Source organism: Galeopterus variegatus, unplaced genomic scaffold (assembly GCF_000696425.1).
Source record: "Galeopterus variegatus unplaced genomic scaffold, G_variegatus-3.0.2 Scaffold430, whole genome shotgun sequence".
NCBI classification, from domain to species: domain Eukaryota; kingdom Metazoa; phylum Chordata; class Mammalia; order Dermoptera; family Cynocephalidae; genus Galeopterus; species Galeopterus variegatus.
This window is the reverse complement of record NW_007726541.1, coordinates 368,032-376,276: the sequence shown is the minus strand read 5'-3', so window position 1 is coordinate 376,276 and position 8,245 is coordinate 368,032. Positions and strand designations below refer to the sequence as shown.

General features: G+C 40.8%; 1 pseudogene; it reads left to right on the top strand.

The window, feature by feature from the left end:
* Positions 1-1,019: 1,019 nt before the first annotated feature.
* LOC103587219 lies at positions 1,020-2,003 on the top strand (annotated as a pseudogene).
* The last annotated feature ends 6,242 nt before the right edge of the window (positions 2,004-8,245 follow it).

The following is an 8,245-nucleotide window of genomic DNA, read 5'->3' as shown; positions in this document are numbered from 1 at the left end:
TGGATGTATTGTCCTCCCAGAATTCATATAGAAATTTGATCCCACATGTGGCAGTTTGAGCCATGGGGGCGGATCCCTTATGAATGGATTAATGCTCTACCTAGGTAGGGGATTAATGAGTGAGATCTCGCTCTATTAGTTCCTGTAAGAGCTGGTTGTTTAAAAAGACCCTGGCACCTCCTGTCTCTCTCTCTCTTGCTTCCTCTCACCATATGATCTGCTTGTACTCGCCAGCAGCCTGCTGCTTTTCACCATGAGTAGAAGCAGCCTGAGGCCTGCGCCAGACACGGCTGTCCTAGAATTGTAGCCAAATAAATTTCATTTTTTTTATAAATCACCCAGTTCCATATGCTTTATGATAAGCAAAATAAACAGACTATTACATAACTTTATGAAAGGTAATTGACATATATTTAAAGTGTATATTTGATTAATTCACTCATGAATTATACACATTCTTGAGGCCATCACTGCAAACAAGGTAATGAACTTACCCATCACCCCCCAAATTTTCTTATGTCTTTATAAATCTCATAAACCCTGACCTGACCACCACCATTGCTAGGCAACCACTGATCTGTTTTCTGTTAGTATATTTTTAGTTTGCATTTTCTAAAATTTCATATAAATGGAATCATATAGTAAGTACTCTTTTTTGTCTGGGTTTTTTAAATCAGCATAATAATTTTGAGATTCATCACTGTCATATGTGTCGGTAGTCCATTCCCTTTCATTGCTGAGTACTATTCCAGTGTCTGAAAACACCACAATTATTTTATTCATTCACCTGTTGAGGGACATTTGGGTTGTTTCCGGTTTGGGACTGTTAAAAATAAAGCTGCTGAGTAGCAGCAGCCCCAGGTCCGGGGAGGAGGTGCTCCTAGGGGTGTTGCTGCTCCAGCAGCAGCAGTTGTCACTATAGCGCCAGGATGAGTCCAGTTGGTGCTGGTCCACGGAAATCGCTCTCGTCTCACTCTGCTGGGGAAACCCGGCTGAAGCCACGAGGTCCGCGATGGAGGGAGAAAAGAACGTTCCAGAAGCTCTTTATTGGTGGCTTGAGCTTTGAAACCACAGAGGAAAGTCTGAGGAACTACTACAAGCAATGGGGAAAACGTACAGACTGTGTGGTAATGAGGGATCCTGCCAGCAGAAGATCAAGAGGATGTGGTTTTGTAACTTTCTCATGCACGGCTGAGGTCGCTGCTGTAGTGGCTGCAAGACCTCATTCAATTGATGGGACAGTGGGTGAGCCAAGATGCGTTGCAGCTGGAGAGGAGTCTGGAAAACCAGGGTCTCGTGTAACTGTGCACGAGTGTTTGTTGTGGAATTAAAGAAGATACTGAATATGGAAAGATTGATACCATTGAGATCATTACTGATGGGCATTCTGGAAAGAAAAGAGATGTTGGCTTTGTTACTTTTGATGACCATGATCCTGTAGATAAAATTGTACTGCAGAAATACAATGCCATCGATGGTCATAATTCAGAAGTAAGAAAGTCTTTGTCTAGGCAAGAAATGCAGCATGTCCAAAGTTCTAGGAGTGGAAGAGGAGGCAACTTTGATTTGGGGGATTCTTGCGGTGGTGATGGCAATTTTGGACCAGGACCGGGAAGTAACTTTAGAGGAAGATCTGATGGATATGGAAGTGGCCGTGGATTTGGCCATGGATATACTGGGTATGAAGGAGAACCTGGAGGTGGTGGTTTGGGAGGTAGCCCTGGTTATGGAGGAGGAAGAGCAGGATATGGTGGTTGAGGATCTGGGTGTGGCAACCAGGGTGGGGGCTACAGAGGGGGTTATGACAACTACAGAGGAGAAAATTACAGAAGTGGAAATTATAATGATTTTGGAAATTATAATCAGGAAGCTTCTAACTGTGGCTAAATGAGGAGTGGAAACTTTGGCGGTAGCAGGAACATGGGGGACCATATGGTGGGGGTAACTGTGGTCCAGGAGGCAGGGGAGGAACTGGGGTTTATGGTGGGAGGACCCGATATTGAGCTTCTTCCTGCATGCAGTGGGCTTCACTGTATAAATAGAAGAGGGTGGGAGCCCAGAGGTAACAGAACAGCTTCAGGTTATCGAAACCACAGTGTTAAGGAACCTCTTATCTGAGACATGCATAAATATGCACTGATGCTGCAGAAAACACCAGAGAGGATGCACAGAGCCATTCTGTGAATGGATTGGATTATTTAATAACATTATCTTACTGTGGAGGAAGGATTGCAAAAAAATTTTTTTAAATGCGTTTGAGACAGTTTCTTAGCTTTTTAATTGTTTTGTTCAAGTGGTCTTTGTAAGAGTGTAGAAGCATTTCTTCTTTGATAATGTTGAATTTGTAAGTTTGGCATGACATGTGAAGGCTTTTTTAAGATTTTCCTCCGAAGGGCCGGCCTGTGGCTCACTTGGGAGAGTTTGGTGCTGACAACACCAAGTCAAGGGTTAAGATCCCCTTACTGGTCATCTTAAAAAAAAAAAAAGAAAAAAGATTTTCCTCCGAAGGGCCGGCCTGTGGCTCACTTGGGAGAGTTTGGTGCTGACAACACCAAGTCAAGGGTTAAGATCCCCTTACTGGTCATCTTAAAAAAAAAAAAAGAAAAAAGATTTTCCTCCAAGTTTTTGAAAAGCTGTTAGCCAGGATCATGGTGTAATAAGACATAACGTTTTTCCTTTAAAAAATTTAAGTGTGTATATAGAGTTAAGAAGCTGTTGTACATTTATGATTTAATAAAATAATTCTAAAGGAAAAAAATAACAAAGCTGATATGGACAATCATTTAGGAGCCTTTTCATGGACATAAACCTTCATTTCTCTTGAATACTTTCTAGGAGCTGAATGCTTGGATTATACGGGAGGCAAATGTTTATTTAAGAAACTGTCAAAGTGTTTTCCAAAACACTTGTAATAATTTTACCTTGCCACCAGCAATGTAAGAACATTCACATCCCTGCCAACACTGGTATGGTTATCCTTTTTCACTGTAATAAGTGAAATAATAATTCTATTAAGTTTTAATTTGCATTTCCCTAATGACTAACCATGTTAAACATCTTTTCATGTGTTATTTGTCATCCATGAATCTTCTCTGGCAATGTGTCTGTTCAAATTTTTTGCCCATCTTTTTATTGTGTTTTTGTTTCATTATGGAGGCTTGAGAGCTTTTCTTACTGCATACAAGCCCCCTAACAAATATGTTGATTTGCAAATGTTTTCTCCTGGCACAAGAGTACATCAAAAAACTCATGGAAAGACTCATATTATCTTTTAATTCTGTATTTCCACTGACTTTTTGAAGTACCCTCCTATGTGGCTTGTCTATGCAATATAATTGTGATCTTCCCTCTATATCAAGCTCAGATCAAAGTGGTTTGGCCTTTGTGTCAGACACCTGTTGAGCTGACCAGTACATGGGCTGGGCATTCAAAGAGCAATGCTACCTCAAGAATCACAAAGAACTTCACACCCATTGAGATGGTCACCATCAGAAAAAGAGAAAATAACAAGAGTTGGCAAATAGGTGGAGAAATTGGAACCCTTGTGCATTGTTGGTGAAAATGTAAACTGGTATAGTCTGTGGAAAACAGTGTGATGGTTCCCCAAGAATTAAAATGTACAGTTAGCATATGACCCAGCAATTTCTCTTCTGGGTTACATACTCAAAACAATGGAAAGCAGGGTCTCAACAAGATGTTTGTACACTCATGTTCATAACATCATTCACAATAGCCAAGAGGTAGAAGCAACCCCAGTGTCCATCAATGGATGGATGAATAAACAAAGTTCCATATATCCATACAACAGAATTGAAATATTATTCAACCTTGAAAAAGAAGGAAATTCTGACACAGTATAACATGGATGAACCTTGAGGACATTATGTTAAGTGAAATAAACCAGTCACAAAAGGACAAATACCGTATGATTTCCCTCATCTGAGATACCTAGAGTAGTCAAACGTGTAGAGACAGAAAGCAGAATGGTGGTTGCCAGTGGCTGGAGGGAGGGGAAATGGGAGTTGTTTAATGGGTGCAGAGTTTCAGCTTTGAAGATAAAAAGAGTTCTGAAGATGGATGGTGATGATGTTTCCACAACAATGTGAATGCACTTAATACCAGGGAATCATACATTTAGAAGTGGTTAAGATGGTATATTTTGTTATGTTATTTTGCCACATTAAAAAAATTTTTTTAATTAAAAAAATAATAATCACCAAGAAGGCACCACCCATTGTGGCTGTCTTTGAGGTGAGCAAGGACACACACAGCAGCATGGGGCCAGCCAGCATGGTGAGTATTCCAAATCAGGCCCAATCTGGAGGTGGCACTATTGTGCTGGGCTTGAGACCCATACATCTGGGCGTTAGCTTGGGCTCTGTCACTTACTAGCACAAACTAGTCGAAAAAGTTCTCTAGGCTTTGCATCTGACCTCTCTGCAGATTGGAATAGAATAGAGCAAAGTGGAGAAGCCCTCCTCTGATTTTCACTTGAGATTGTCATGAGAATCAAATGATTTTTTTTGTTTGTTTAATTGTCTTTTATTTTTAATTTTTTATTTTATCATTACACACTGTAAACATGTTTTCTGACCCTTTATCAGTTTCTCCCCAACCCTTTCCCCCACTTCTAGTGTTCTCAGCTCCATTCTCTCTTTTTGAGAGTTCAAGGAAATATTGTGATGGTTGTATCTTTCTTTCTTTCTTTTTTTGCTTTTTGTGTATTTTTTCAAAATGATTTTTAAACTAAAAAGTGCTGTGTCCAAAGAAATGATAAATTTTTGCAATAGGAATATGCTACTTCTCTGATTTGATCATCACTTGTTGTATAAACATATTGAAATATAATTCTGTATCTCATACACATGTACAAGTGATACGTGTCAATTAAAAATTAAAATAAATTTTTAAAAACTTTTAGCAAGGGCCATACCAAGTTGGGTGAGAGGTGGGCATTTTCAGATAAAGGGCTTTTATGCCAGGAGGCTCTATCTGTTGATAAACAAGAGAGGTTTAAGATGGACAATGTGAAGACAGCCTGGTTCCTTGCCCCTTTTAGCTGACTGGCCATAGGGGAAGTGTATCTTAAACCCACTTTGTACCACCACCTCAACACCACTAATTGTGTGACTTAGGCAAGTTACCTAATCTTTCTGTACTTTGGTTTTCTCACCTGCTAAATAGGAATAATAACCAATAATAATCTCACAGGGGTGAGGGGAAAGTAGGTCATGGTGCTTGAACTACTGACCTTGCTGCTGACAAATTTATCAACAGAAATGCAGCCTCTGTGAGTACTCTGTCAGTGGTTCTCACATTTTACTGTGCCTACGAATTTCCTGAAGATTTTGTTAAAATGCAGATTCTGTAATAGTAGGTCTGGAGGGGGGCCCCAGATTCTGCAGGTCCCAAGCTTCCAGGTAAAACTGATGCTCTTCATTCATGGACACGTTTTGAGGAGCAAGACACTATACCACGAGCCTCACAGTGCGAGCTTGCTTCTAAATATCCTGGTCTTGCTCTACAAGCAGAAGGAAAAAGTCAGAAAGTTTTAATCAGGCCCCAATTCTACTGACATTAGCTCTGAAAATCTAGACTTTCTGAGCAATAGATACCTTAGATTTAGATCCACGTTAACTTAAGTTGTTTAATACTGCTACCTTAAAAACGGGGGGAAGGAAAGCCCATAGCTGGGAAGCACTGTGCCTAAGGCCACAGAGCAACAGATCGCTCAGTCCTTACACTTACCACTAATGCAGTGATTGAGGACAGAGTCTTAACCCAAATCCCCTGCTAAACATACATCCTAACCGAGGAAGCTCTGGGACAGAGGGACATGGTTGGACCCCAGAGAGAAGCCAATGGGGGTATCATGCTTCTCTCTGATCCAGAATTGTTCCTCCAAACCTTTCCAAAGGATTAGAAGAGGTATTCACTCCTAACGAATGAATCACTAGTCCACATTTTGTCAATATCTTGGCATTTAAGCAAGATTTTATGCAAAGCATCCCAGGTGTTCTCCACCCTGAAAATTATTTTCTTCCTCAGAAATTTAAAACACAATCAGCCAGAATTCAGGCTCTGTCTCTCCTTGGCTTTGGGTCTTTGGATCTCAGCCTTTAGCTTCTCGTTCTTTTTTTTTTTTTTTTTCTTTTCAAGGAGCTCTTCAGGAGAACATAGAGCCACTGAAGTCCTCCCTGAAGAGCAGGTAGTAACGGTGACAGCCACCCCCTACCTCCCATGAGACAGTCAGCTCAGGGGAGTATTTCTCCATACCCATGACTAACCACTCCAGCTTCCTGGGAATGTGTTATAAATGTTCCCAAAGCTGCACTGCAGCCCACTGGGTGTTTTTGGCTCTGTCTCGCCACATATGTTATCTTCATGGTAGCTGCTCCCAAAAAGGGTTGTAACTCAAGGGAATCTCTTCACAGATTTGTGTCTGGCTTTAAAACAAGGAGCTCTCAAACATGTCAAATCAGGGTAGCAGACGGTGTCTCTATTTTGGGGTGCATCTCCTCTTTGGGTTTGTATAGGTTGCCTCTGCGAGGCCTCTTCCGTTTTACATTCCTGGGTTTGATTGCTTGCATGTGGGAAACAAACTCTGGAAAAGAGCCTTTTTTCAAGGTGCACAGTTTAGAAAGATTCGGGTTGACTCTATCGGGAGGGAGGCAGAGAATTCAGGGAGGAAAACACACTTAATGTACACAGCATATAGCATTAGTCGATTACTTCTTTTGGTTGCCATAGGAATGGGAAGACTTTTGATTTAAAAACATAATTCCATACTACCAGCTTTTTAAATCAGGAGCTCTTTAAAAAGTGCAGTCCAAATGTTTACCCTGCCAAAGGAGTCACGCTAACCTGAAACAAGTCACCCCCAAGGCCCTCGCAGTTGAGGAACATGGACTTCTCCCAATTATCTTGGGCCCCACAATTGCCAAGCTAGTGAAATACATTGCAGCTCTATTGTTTTTCCTACCAGGAAGGTTCTGTGAAGTACACACAAGAGCCTGGAACGGATGCTAACTCACTCAAGGTACTTGTCACTAGCGGGTTGGGGAAGTACGTTTAAAAATCAATTCGTTTAAAACCTATTGAAACCATTTTAAAGATTATTTGTTTAAAACATGGTGGCATGTGTATTTTCCTATTAGTCAGTCCTTTAAACCTTTTTGTTGCTAACTCAAACTCTACATGTGAGAGTACCAACCTGTGAATGTAGCATCAAACGTGGCATGAAGTTTAATAGTGTCTACTCCTTCCCTCCCCCACCTCCAACTAAATACTGTATTTTTCATCTAATTTGAAAATCTATGGAGAAATTACACGCATTAAGGGTTGAGCCCCATACACAAAGTTTCCCAAGCAGCATGCCAAAATTCCACCCCCTCAGCCCTTGGTGGGTCTGTCTGCCTCTGGACACACCTGTGCATTTACAAACATGATCGTTTGCAGTGTCTGCCTTAACATGAACAAAGTTGGGAGAATCTAACTCCAGCTCACTTGTAATCTCCTGAGAAAAAGAGTCAGTCTAGTTTATCATTGTACTCAGCAATTAATACAGTGCCTGGCACATAGTGGGTGATAAACAGTCACCCACCAATTAAATAATGATGAATAAACAAATAGTGACTAAACATTTAGATTGGGCAATTTAATTTCCCAATGTATAAATTGCTCACTGTGTGCCAAGCATCTACATATATTATGTCATTTAATTCGGCTAAGGAAAGAGAAGAGAAACTTATGAAAACTCTGCTGTAGTTTGTAACTCACTGTTGCCAACTTCTCTCAGGAAAGCAGGGTAGTCAAAGCAATGGCAGATGCCCTTCTGGTGAGGATGTCTTGCTTGGCACGAGCCCTCAGTGCTCTCCTACTTTGCCTGGCCCTCCAGAAAGAGAATGCACATTGAAGAGATCTCTGTGATGGAAAACAATTATACTAACTAACACTCCTTGGGCACATACTATGAGCCAGGTACCATTCTAGATGCTTTACATGTATTAACTCATTTATTCTTTGTGTGCACATAATTGATTATAACACAAGTTAGAGATAAAGACAAAATACTATGAAATCTCAGAGGACCGGGAGTTAATTTGCAATCAGAGGGATGGAGGCGACGTTTCAACTGACATATTAGATGAATATGGTTGGAGTGGATGGGGTGGGTTTCTTACTCTCACAAATCCTTGCATATGCAGGCTGTTCAAAAAATATTTTTAAGTAATACCTAGCCTGA